The sequence below is a fragment of the Malaya genurostris genome, chromosome 3 (assembly GCF_030247185.1).
Source record: "Malaya genurostris strain Urasoe2022 chromosome 3, Malgen_1.1, whole genome shotgun sequence".
Lineage (NCBI taxonomy): Eukaryota > Metazoa > Arthropoda > Insecta > Diptera > Culicidae > Malaya > Malaya genurostris.
In genome coordinates, this window is record NC_080572.1 from 124,287,704 (window position 1) to 124,301,118 (window position 13,415).

The 13,415-nt window shown below is 36.0% G+C and overlaps 1 protein-coding gene across 2 annotated transcripts in view; it reads right to left on the reverse strand.

Moving 5' to 3' along the window:
- The window catches only part of LOC131434883 (rho GTPase-activating protein Graf), a 107,787-nt gene that overhangs the window by 25,139 nt on the left and 69,233 nt on the right, over positions 1-13,415 (reverse strand). The window contains exon 1 of one of the 2 annotated variants that reach the window (XM_058602120.1): positions 6,052-6,643. The exons of the other annotated variant lie outside the window; for it this stretch is intronic. The gene's annotated coding sequence lies outside the window, so the exon portion shown is untranslated. Of the gene's footprint in view, positions 1-6,051; positions 6,644-13,415 lie in introns of those variants that run through there. 2 annotated transcript variants of the gene reach the window in all.

A 13,415-nucleotide genomic window follows, 5' to 3' on the forward strand; every position in this document is an offset into this window, starting at 1 on the left:
TTATCATAAACCAAAGTAGAAGTTCGTGTTGGCTTCGCATCCGGAATAACATGTGTTACGTATGTGGTTATGGAGGACTATTCCTTCAATCGTGACATTTGGTCAGGACGAAGAATCGCGTGTGAGCTATGAGAATCATTCTATGGCCAGCCAGCTGATTACAACCTGCACTGAAACTACCTCGAAGTCATCTATGAACAACGACAATAATAGCCAAGTACTTATGCTTCAACAAATGGAACTAACTATGCAACTATCAAACAACACGGTCCTCATCCACCGAAACATTAACTGCAACAACTCACAGTACCACTAACAACTAACAAACCTGGTACAACTAACTTCAATTCCAACACCTCGAGCAGTGTTACAATAACAGAAACAATAATAACATTAACAAAAACAATATCAGCAGAAATAATAGCAGTAGCATTATAACAATAATAACAATAACTATGCTGAAATAAACGAAAACTCGACCAATCTGCCTCTTAATTCTCGCAGGACAGTAATGAAAACTCCCCTCCCCCAAAAATTGTATTTGATTTAATTTACAATGTAATATGAAAAGACGTCGTTGTTATGTTTAGGAATCACGAGCCGTGTCAAATGAATGAAAGCATAAAAATAATATTAAATGGGTGACTTGACTTATCAATCACACTATCCCAGCCTTTTTTTTTTTTGAAAGCTTAACGGTATTTTTCACATGAACTAAAAAAATCAATTCCCTAAAACTAATATACAACTTAATTAGGGAAGTGTTGCAGAACAACGTTGTTACGCCACTCAGTTATTGTTAATTTCGGACAAAAGGTGAAGGGGATCTACTGTTTGTGCGTATATTAGAACACCAGTTGGAATCATCGAACCCATCTAGTTTTCGGATCCACGTTTCTCGACACGTCACGACACGACACGACATTACACGACACAAAACAGTTTTGATCCAATCTGCGAAGAAAAGAGTCTTTTCCTGGAAGCATCTACTATCAAAACTAATTTTTAAAGAAACCTGTGAACTATGCCAATCTATTTTCGTAATTTTTCCAGACCATATTAAGCAATAACTCGATACATAGTATGAATCAAAATGCTACTAAGTTTACCGAAGGAGACGTGTATCTAGCTGATTGTCCAACTTTTGCGAGATCTGGAAGAGAGGAGATTTTGGACGTCTAATCTGATATAATTTCGCATGAATTGGAAAACTGGTTCGTCCCCAATTAGCTCGAACCTTCACTACCTGATCATTAGTACATCCTTTTTTTATCATTTGAACGTTGAATTTGATATTGTCACATATCGCAAACCCAAATCTACAAAATGATACCTGTATGAAGAGGGCTTGGGTTCCAGCCTGACATGGAAAATGTTGTCGATGAGACAAACTCACTCATAGTAGAAGTATATGAAGAGACTTGTTCATTTCGGATTGTGCGAGCTACTAGCGGAACTCTTTAGTGGAATTTTGAACTTGCTAGACTAAGGAAACTCTGCAAAAGAGCTTGGAACCACCGACACAGAGATGGATCGGGGCATTCGTGTCGGTTCGAAGGGCTTACAAAAATGCTCTTCGATCGTCTGAGCGAAGTGGTTGGAAAAGTCTTTGCACAAATGTCTCTAGTCTCAACGAAGCTAGCAGATTAAATAAGCTTAAATTATTAAATTTAATTAAATTCGAAATCGAAGAACTTTCATGTCGGTTTCTTAAGAAATTCAGATGGTGAGTACTTGTCTGATAAAAGTGAAGTATTCAACTATCTTTCTAACACTCACTTTCCAGGATTTATGGAGCCATCGCCGTCAGTTTTTCCTGAGAATTTAATGTTTGAGTTGAGAGTTTTTCTCCGCGTTCCGGCGAACGACCAAGATTAGGTTAAATCCTGGTCAAAATAAACGATATATAATAATAATTTTTCTTTGTTCGAATCTCCTGGAAAGGATGGAATTTTTCCAGGGTTACTCCAAAAATCGAGTAGTTAATGAATCAAAAGGACCGTATTCAGACAATCTTTCAACGTCATTCGTGAAAGAATTGTAGTGTATAACAAACGTTAGTAATGAAATGCTGTTTTCGTTCAGTGTAGGACTTAGATCTGTCAAAAGAAATTGAATAAATAGTAGTCTACTGATTTTGCTTTCCCCATGGTGAGTTTAGTGCAATGGAAAAAGATTTCCAGTGAGAATATAACAGAAATGTTAATCTGCTTTGGCTTCGCCAACATCTCTTCTTTGGTAAATGGAAAGAAACTGTAATAGTGCCAGTTCACAAAGTCGGGAATATGCATGACGTCGAGCTTACGATGTTGGATATTGTTTACCGTTCAGTTGAGCACATCCTCACGATCGATAAGCATGGATTTGAGCGAAAGCGATCAACTACTACGAACCTGTTGATCTACGTTTCTACTCTGGTTCTGGAAAGCAACAACAAATCAATGAGGTGTATTTTGCTTTCGACCGTTTGCCTCACTTCTTGCCGTTCTCTCGTATCTCACGAATCGTAGTGCCTCAGTTCGAGTCGGAACTGTATATTCTGATCATCTCGACATAATATCAGGTAAGTCATCTCGGACCACTTCTGTTTGAGCTATTCATGAACAATGTATGTCGATGATTTTAAAATTTGCCACATCATCACAAGCCTTGTAAAATGTGCGTTACAAATGAACATTAATCGAGTCATAGATTGATGTAATAGAGACGGTATGAGCGTGAATGTCAATAAATGAAGTCCCAACGAGCTCAATTTCTACCTCTATTCGAATACTCGTGTTCTTCTGTAAAAGATTTTGGCGTCACTCTCGACCTACGCAAGCTACGCATAACCCAACAGATTTCGCTGGTTATATCGTCCTGACACTCATCGAACGCAACACTAAAGACTTTGACGACACTTTTTGTCCCAAAGCTATTTACATTGTTCTAGTTAACAGTATTCTAGAATACAGAGTTGTGCTCGTGGCGCACACCGTTCACACAGCGATCGGATCGAACGAGTGCAGAAATGTTTTGTCCGATGGTTCCAGCCATGATTCAATGTTTCGGGAAAGATATTTACAACCTGACAACCAGACAACCTGATAGCCTAATTAAAACACTGCTTGTGACCTGACAGATTCCAATTTTATGTTCAAAACTCGATGTTTCGTAATCACTTTTAAAGTGAAAACGCATAACATAACAACACGGTATAGCATAACAACAAGTAGATTTATCAATTTAGCATCGATACAATATTAGATCGAGATATTTTAACCAGCATAGATTTTTATTGAGTGAGTGATTTTTTATATACACTGAGGTCTCCTTTTACACGGGGGTTACGTGCCGTGTTAAAAAAATCCGTGTCAAAGAAAACCGTGTTAATTGCGGAAACCGCGCAAAAAAAACCGCTTGGAAAATTTGACGTAATAATTCCAAAAACCGTAGAATTGATTATTTGTTTGTTTTGTTTTGGATAAAATGTAACTTTTGATAATTTGAAGGGGAAAAAGCTTTTTTTTTAACCCCCAAATTTATGCAAGGTGCACATAACTATGAAAATATAACTGTTATTTCACAAAAGAAACGGAAATCTAAAAAGCAGCCTGAGGTTACGAGAAGGGCACAGTCATACTTGATTAAACACATTGGATGACAAATTAAAATTAGAACACTTAGGAAACGCGTTGTACGATAAGCAAATTATTCTAAATGGCTCATGCCTTCTGTATAATGCATTCAGTTTTCAAAAGAACGATAATACATACAATTAGAACCCATAAACACTTTCACTACAAAAAAGCTAGAGAATAAGTTCTTTTCAATTCCGAAGGTGCTATGTGTAGTGAACACTAACGATTTTAACAGTCATTCTCAACTAAACTGAGTGGGAAGACATGAGTATTGGATGAAGATCTATGCACGCAGCGACAGAATCAAAGGGGGAGAATTCAAATCAATTAGAATCAAATTAGAAAAGGTATCACTATGTGTCAAAATCATAATACTATTAGAGCTATATCATTCAAATGGGTATAAAACACTGTAATGCTCGATATAATGAAGAGTTGAAGAGATTAGTAAATTCGACTAGTTCTTCAACGTTACGGAATTCTCGATGATATCAATGACGATGCTGACATCATACACCATAACTGAGCGAAAGAGACGTTGTCGTGTAATTTACGAAAGGGATTCAAGATCTGAAGACTGATTAATCATTTTATGGAACGACAGTCAATATTCCCGTGAATTGTTGAATGAATGATTTTAGTTAACTTTCAAACTTTAAATTAACTCTCATAATCGTATTCTTACAGACAACCTGTTCCCTTTTTTTAATTTGTCTCAAAAAACAAATGACAGTGCTTTTTAAACTCTAATCAGAAACCGTGTTAATTGAGAAAACCGTGTAAATAAAAACCGTTCTAATTCCGGAATCCGTGTAAAAAAACCCGTGTATAAAAAAACCGTGCGAAAAAAACCGTGTAAAAAGAGACCTTAGTGTATGAGAGCTCACTTTTATAGCTCTGAAAGATTCAGTGATTTGATCAGTGCAAAGAACATACAAGCTAGTTTGTTTCATAAAGTTATTAGCTTTAGTTATTTATTCATATAAAAGGAAAAAAATATTAAAATATTGCATAATTATATTTTCAAGTTGAAACAAGTGAACTCAATTTCACTGTTAATATGTACAAAATAATTTCAAATAACTTTGTGAACAAGTGCAGTGAATGTTTTAATCAATTAAATTTTTATTAGAACAATATGTAAATATCTTACGTTAAAGAACATAACAATATGTTTCAACAGACTTCGAAACCGATTCATCAGCGTACAGGACAATGGCATGGCTTTCATCATTCACCGGAGAAATTTTATCATTTCTTTGAGATGTGCAAAAGAACCATTTAGGTATTAGGTTACAACAGTAACTACACCATATTGTAGCACTGAACTCAAGATACCAAATTTTATCTCACTGTAAGTAATAACCGCAACATTTTATGTGTGGATGCCATGGAGCCCACAAGTACTCGGACAGACCGACAAATTGCAACCCACCGAATCCTAAACCCAAAAGCGAAAGTCGCAAAGTGAGAAAAACACCGCTCCATTGTAAATCGCTCGTTACTTCCAGCACATTCATAGAAAAATACAATCGTCAAAGCCAGTGCGAGAAATGCACAGTAACAATGGGACACCAATTTTCCAAATGGTAATTGTTTAAACAACTCGTCGTTACGAAATGGAGGGCCTCCGACTGAGTTGTGATGTCACGAAAGCCGCCTATCGCAGGTGAATACAATCGCGAAATAAGTCCCCGTGTTGCTTTCAAGGTTAATGATTATGGATGCCAGACGATATTGTATCATATCACACAATATAGCGCACCCCATCTTGTCGAAATGAGAACAGCTGTATGGCGAAAGCTTCTTCTTTTCAAAAAATTCTTCTCACAGTTTCCACGCACATACAAATACAAACAGTCCAATCCACAAACATTCTGAGACGGACTGTCGTCAACTACATGATGATGTCATCAACAAGCGAAATCGCACAGAACTTCACTCATTGGATTGCCGGAAAAACCAAACCACGCTATGGCTTTTTGGGATGGTTTGGCTAATTTTTTCCACCCTCCAAATGGGTTTATGTAATGTCGTACAAGTTTGGGTTCGCGGTCGAATTGGCACTGTTCTATTCTACATCCACGCTATGTGGCTATTTGCAGTTTGATTAGCATGTTATCCTTTTAGCTTCGGTCGCGTGAGCATCTGTTTGCCGCCTTCGTTGGCCCAAAGCAACGAAATTCATTGACCAATAAAACCGACAGACACAAACACTAATTTAGGTGAAGGAAAACTCCTCGTCTCACTTACGCACACTAATAATACTATCAACTTTAACATTTATCAATGAGGGAAACGGAAATAGGAAAAAATATGGAAAATTATTTGGAAAATGCAAGGAAGACATTCATTCAACTCATTTACGACTTTATTTTTAGATATTGGCCGAAACATCTTAAAGCGTGTTATTTTCAGCCAAAGAACTTACACTGAAATGTATCACTTTTTGTTGGGTTGTCGCTTATTGAATATTCATTTTTAATGTTTCGAAGTTGAACAATATATCCTGTTTTTTCAATGGATTCCGCCTGTAGCAGTTTGCACTTCCTATGATTTAGATTTTATTCAATAAAACTACCCCGAAAATTAGGCATTCACTTAACTCTGCGTTCCAGTTTTCACTACTAGTTTGGGCTAGGAAAAATTTCACTTTAACATTTTCCCTGTTTAGAAATTCCGAATATGGCAGTCAACGACACGCAGCAGACGATTGAATTTATCAACTCGATTTATATATCCAATGCAATCGAAATATTTTACAGAAAAATCACTTCTTTTCATTAGATGAAAATTCGCCACACGCGAAGGAAAAACAGAACCTGTATTGAAAGTGAAAAACTGAGAGTATTTATGAGGATCCTTCACACATCCTTGTGCCTTGTGTGTTGTGGTCGCTGTTGCCGATCATAGTTGTTGCGGTACGATGAATAGCGTAGGGAACGCGAGAAACTGACTCGCTACTCCCGCTCTGCACATGCACAACTCGATTTTGTATTTCTTGAGATTTGCATATTATTCGAGTGATAGTTGAGTTTGTTTGAGAAAACTGAAAAACTTATCTATTCATGATGCAATACATCTCCTCTCCTCTAGAATATTTTTTGCATGTGCCTCAGAAGTAGATAATATACATTAGAAAGGATCAAGATAATTAAAATGATACAAACATTATTAAGGCATAGCAATCTACGCATTACAATCTACTATGTACAGTTTCGAGAACACGCGCTGCAAAGTTTATGGCACGAGTAAACTCAAAGAAGTATATCTTCGAAAGCATTCAAACTACGACTTTGAAACTTTAAAATTATAATCTCTTAAAATATATTTATCAATTAAAGCAATTGAAAAAAGAACTGATTTATCTTATCGTAACCCCCTAAAAGTAAATAATTAACATTGTCCTGCGGAACACGACTTGACACGTGTAATCAAATACTTAAATTATCTATTCATGATTTGAATGACGCCAGAACTTATTTTTTAGCGGAATTCGTGAAACAATAAAATCGAGCTGCTGCTATATCGCACGAACACTATCCGAAACAGGAGCACTCCTGGACAAATCATATTCACTGTGACTGTCACAAATCTCGCGGTTCAAGCTAGAGACAGGAAAGTATATCGCTCGCCTACGTAATGTAGCATGAATGATTTCCGAACAATCACACGGTATAGTTTCCAAAATGGTAGAGTAAAAATTAGCGCATGCGATCTGATCAATAGAGAGTTTTGTCCTCTCAATTCGAACACCTTTTTCTCTCGAGGGGTGTTTTTGCAAAACGTACAGTTCCTTAGTTTACAATACATTGCCTTTGCCATCAGCAACGTGAAGCTGGGGTGATGTTCTGTTCGTGCTGGTTTCCTGTGCTCAACAGGATATGTGTAGTACTAGCCGCCTATTGGCACTACAACAAGCAAATAATTAGGTGATAGCATCAAAAATATTAGACAGAGTTACACATGATTACGTAGAGACAGTGACAATGTTCTACGCTACGCGTGTCGGATGTTTTAGTTTCATTGAATCATAAAAACCTGTTTCAAACCTAGTGGTGTAATGTCGTTTTCATATCCATCATATTCTTATATATAATACTGTGGTATTCTTCAAAATAATTTTCAACGATTCTTGAAATTCTTGATTCTGACTATTCAGAATCGGTTTGTTTGCCGTATACTGACAATGACTACCGATTGGAGTTGATAGTTTTGAGGCCAGTTTAGAAATTTTTTTACGTGTTTGATTCACCTTGAAGCGGACGACATGACGGTATCCAAACTATAATTCTGGAACCGGAAGTCAGATACGGATGAAATTCAGGAATTCCGTGTGGGACCACAAGACCTTTCATTTGAACCTAAGTTTGTCAAAATCAAATTTTTCGCAATAGTATATTAACCGATTCTTTTAGGCGATTTTAATTAGATTTCAAGTTTGACTAATTGCATTACTTAGAGTTACAACTTGAAAGAATTACACAGATGGTCATAAGTATGAGTCCTTTGCATGCTTCTGGGTTTCAAATCAATTTACTTATGTTACGCCCGATATGAATTTTATGATTGAAGTGTAACTGGTTTTAAAAGTATTTTTTTTTTTTGCTTCACCTGATTAGGAATTTTTGTAAAAAAAAACCTTTATAAATTAAAGGCGGAGAAATTTCTCATTGTAGACGGGACAAAAGTATTCGTCACAAAAATGAGACGAGTGCTAAAACAACAAAAGTTCTAGCAACACTGTAAAAGACATTTCTCATACTGAAATGTTTGGACGAATTTCAAGCCAACTCGACAGCACCTTCTCTAGTTTCAACAAAACTTTCAGGCCGTCAGGATTTTAACAAAACTTTCAGGACTATCACCAAAATCTATCTTGTATACTTTGAAAAGGATCAAACTTTTTATAACGGACTTTATTCAAACGGATATCATAGAAAAATAACAAATCCTGCAACAAAATATTGTTTAGATGGCTTTCGCAGAATTAGTCAAATTTTATCATAAAACCTGTTTTAAACCATCTAGTGGTGTGATGATGCCTTTCTCATATTACTCATATTTTCATAAATATTGCATTTTCGGAGATTTTGACCATTATTCCCGATACTTTCGGAACCGAAAACTAGGAATCGATATAGCCGTTTGTTTGGTTAGCAGCTGAATAAAATACAGTTTGTAACCAGTTTTAAGCTTAATTTAGACTAATAGTTCCGTTTGCTTGTAAATGCAGGTTTGTAATTTTAAACACACTTGACTGTGTACTTCCGGAGGCGGAAGGTGGATCCAGAAACAATTCAATAGGAACATTTAGGGGTTTTTGTTTTGTACAACAAGTACATATTTAGTTTTGATTTATATTCGATTATATTTTATATTCGATTTTTCCGCATTTTACCTTCGGCTCATCAGTGCTTAAAGCAGTTCAATTTGAACTGTTAGGCGGAGATGGTGGTTCAATTTTTTTGTTTTTTTTCCAACACACTCCACCACACCAAAGAGCTTCAATTTGTGAAGCACCCTGGTAGTGGAGACAAACTAATCTCAGCTCAAAAAAATAAATGATCTGGCAAAATACTACTAAAAGAAAGTCCTATGTTACAATACGCTGAGATGTTTGTATTTTCATGATGTACAATTAAACTTTATTAATAAATATTGCGGAATCCCAGTGGAATTGATTTCCTTTTAAGGGATCCACAATGATACAGGCTAATTAAAAAAAAATTATACAAGAATGTGTTACTGTTGACAGTTTGTAAAACAAGGAATAAATTAAGGAACTACATCAATTAAATATCTCGTTCAGTCTATGCTTAAAATGATACTTTAGTCTAGCCCCGAATAAGGAATTTGAACTGCTATAAACATTGATGAGCCGAAGACAAAACGCGAAGAAATCGAATGCAATAGGAGCATATTAGACCGCTAGACCTTCCATTTGAACCTGACTTTGTGAAAATGATTTAGGCGTCTTTGGGAAAATAAAGTCAGTCCCATTTTTGGAGTTCTAGATAAATCTAGACAACATGCAATACAGCTCTATGGGAAAGCCAACCTGAAGTCCTACAGATAGCCGATTCCTAGGTCGTGTAGAACCTTATGGTTGTGGTTAAGGTTAGGGCTCGCGCATTCGGATACAAAGACGAAATAAATTTAACGGATGATGCCAAACCTAACTTTAATTGTTTCTGAAAATTTTGTTATAATCGAATATTACTCATAACATCATAAATATTACTGTGGAATTCACCTGTTCAATGAATAGAAATATAAAAGTTTGTTCGGACTTAATCTAACAAAATCTACAAATCCTGTTTACCCTGTAGTTCCGGAACCGGAAGTAGTATCCACAATAAATTTAGGAATTCCGTATGAAACTGTAATACTTTTCCTTTGAACCTATAAGTTTGTGAAAATCGATTTGGTTATCTTGAAGAAAAGTGAGTGAGTTTGCAGTTTTGATCACTATTCCCAATACTTCCGAAACCGAATTCAGTTGACCGGAATAGCCGAAGTTGGTTCGTTTGTCAGCAACAATATGACCTACAAATTGGAATAGTTTTAAACCTAGTTAAACCTAGACTTACTATCTCATGTTCTATTCCGATGAAATTTACGAAACGAAATCTAACAAACGAAGCGAACCTGCGTTTCTGTTACTTTTGCATATGTGGGTAAAATTAAACACCATGAATCAGCAGCATAAAACAGGCAGTAGGATTATTATTATTGTTGTTATAATTATTATCGTTGTAAATAATTTTCATAACGATGTGTATGTTAATATTATTGACTGTTTTCATTGACATAATTACTCCACAGGCACGGTATTACTGCACTACCGGCTGTGAAAATTGAGTATACATGTATACAATTTTGAAACTCCGAATTATGTTTATTTTTTCAAATAAACTTCAATTCATTGACTTTCTTTTATTCTTTCGGTTGCACTTATCATAAAAACAGCTAAAATTTGTATCAACCCCAGCACCGTTACCAATATCACACACCAGTAACAGACATCCGTAACCGTATAGTTTTCTTCATTGCTTGTACGAAATAGAACAAACCACAACCATTGTTCGTGTTGTGTTTTCTTCTTCCACGTTGCACGTACCGGTGTTGTACATATTGTCATTCTACATAACAGTTTGAAAACTTTGACACTTATCGTTCTGTAACTGAGGAACAGGAAGTCGGATCCGGATGAAATTTCACAGTAGCTATTGAGACAAGGTGAGTTTCTGCAAATTGGAAGAATTTATCAGGCAGTTTTATGGGATTGAAACTTGTTTTTGATCATCGTTCGTGAAAAAATGCTCATGCTTTTCCGAAGAAATTGTGTGAATATTTTTTCTGCAATTTTCACATATTACCCTGTAACTCCGAAATCGGAAGTCGGATCCAAATCAAATTCAATAGCAGACTATGGGACTATACGATCTCTCATTTGAATCTAAGTTTGTGAAAATCAGTTCAGCCATCTCTGAAAAAAGTGAGTGCATTTTTTTTCATTTTTTTGTGTATATCACCCTGTATCTCCGGAACCGGAATTCGGACCGAAATTAAATTCAACAGCAGCATAAAACAGGCAGTAGGATTATTATTATTGTTGTTATAATTATTATCGTTGTAAATAATTTTCATAACGATGTGTATGTTAATATTATTGACTGATTTCATTGACATAATTACTCCACAGGCACGGTATTACTGCACTACCGGCTGTGAAAATTGAGTATACATGTATACAATTTTGAAACTCCGAAGTATGTTTATTTTTTCTAATAAACTTCAATTCATTGACTTTCTTTTATTCTTTCGGTTGCACTTATCATAAAAACAGCTAAAATTTGTATCAACCCCAGCACCGTTACCAATATCACACACCAGTAACAGACATCCGTAACCGTATAGTTTTCTTCATTGCTTGTACGAAATAGAACAAACCACAACCATTGTTCGTGTTGTGTTTTCTTCTTCCACGGGGCCATGAGACCTTTCATTTGAACCTTAGTTTGTGAGAATCGAATCAGCCATTTCCGAGAAAAGTGAGTATATTTTTGTCACATACATACACACATCACACACACAGAATTTTATTCAATTCGTCGAGCTGAGTCGAATGGTATATGACAGTCGGTTTTCACTGCGATTGTATAACCTTTCTATATAAAAAAAGGCAAAACTCGAATTTTGTGTGTGCGGATTTTAAATGGTACATCCTTTACTTTCATTTTTAGCACATAACACCCTGTAATCCCGGAACCGAATGTAGTATCCGTTCCAAATTCAATAGCAAGCGGTGGGACCAGAGGAGGTGGCCTTATAAGGAATAAACATTTCACTATCGTATGAGTAATGTCAACAATATGTGCGTAAAAACAAGTTCTATCGTCTTTTGTGTTTTTAAAATAGTATGTATGTATTGAAAAAAAAAACAATTCAGTTTCTGAAGAACCATTTAGTCGTCAAGAGCCGTGAGCACGAAGAGACAAAGTTTATAACAGAGAGCATTATTATTTTCAGTTTAATTTTGCGACAATTGAAAGCGGAGAGCGGAAGTCAATCCAATGTCGCAAATGCAAGATGCAACGGCGGACTAGTCTAGGCGGACCATATGAATATAACCAACAGATATGATAAGATTGTGGGTTGGAGTAGGATTAGGATGTTATTGTCTTGTTTTTGTTGTAGCATTACAGTCGTGTTTGTTTTATCATACCTAATTGCTTCCTCGCGTTTATATCTTTGTCAGTAAACATAAAAATTTCTTCCATTGTGATAAAGTAGAGGAATGCAAGGTCCTCACTTTGCCCTAATGGTCCACTAATTTTTCATATATTGTAGAAAAAAAATTATTTATAAAAAATGTAGTTTTTCTTATGTCGTTTTCGTTTTTAAATTGCACTACTCCGGTGCAGCGAAAGCTGCGCTGGAACCGTTCGTTTTTGTCAATTGCACTACACCAGTGCTACACTTTTTCTGCACCGATACCACTGGTGTAGTACTCATCAAAAGTTTGGTGTAGCTCTGTGCAACGGAATCGTTTATTGTAGTCAATGGTTACTGTTTATGTTTTCGTCATTTTTGTTCGTTTATTCATGCCTCAGTGTAGCACTGCACCGGTGTAGTGCAAATTAAAAACGAAAACGCCATTAGATTGATAAACTACCAAAAAATACAATGGGGGATACTTCGATGATCTGTCAATATTACATACTGTAAACGAAAATGTTCATATCTCACCGATTCACCTCAAGAGCGAAACAAAGAGGGGAGATAGATCATGTAAATAATTCAGGTGCAAAACAATAATGCGATTACTCACTTGTGTTTCAATAGCCAACTAAACGATTAATACAGGCTAGAATCTTGGTTAGCTTTCCACATCTCTGCAATGCAAATAACATCACGCCTCTTTTTCAACAAATCTTATCCCAGGTCTCCTACATATCTTTCATGTCTAAAATTTTGTCCAAAACTTCACTAATCTACTTTACTTATTCCTATCTTAGCCAATGGGTAATAAGATCTGATAAATTGAAAATGTATGTCTATTTGCAAATAAACATTTTCAAAGTTGATTTACAACAACTCATATAGATTTGTGTTGGTCTGTTAAAACGTAGAGCCGTCTTGAGCTTGTAGGGGAGATAGACTTGCGAAGCGACGTGTAGTGATTGTTGGCGGAGGAATTGCCATAGAGGTATGACTATAATTGAATGCCGTGGCACCCGACCACAGCGAAGATGTTCGGTTATTCTAGTCAATTGGGCTGTTTCTTCA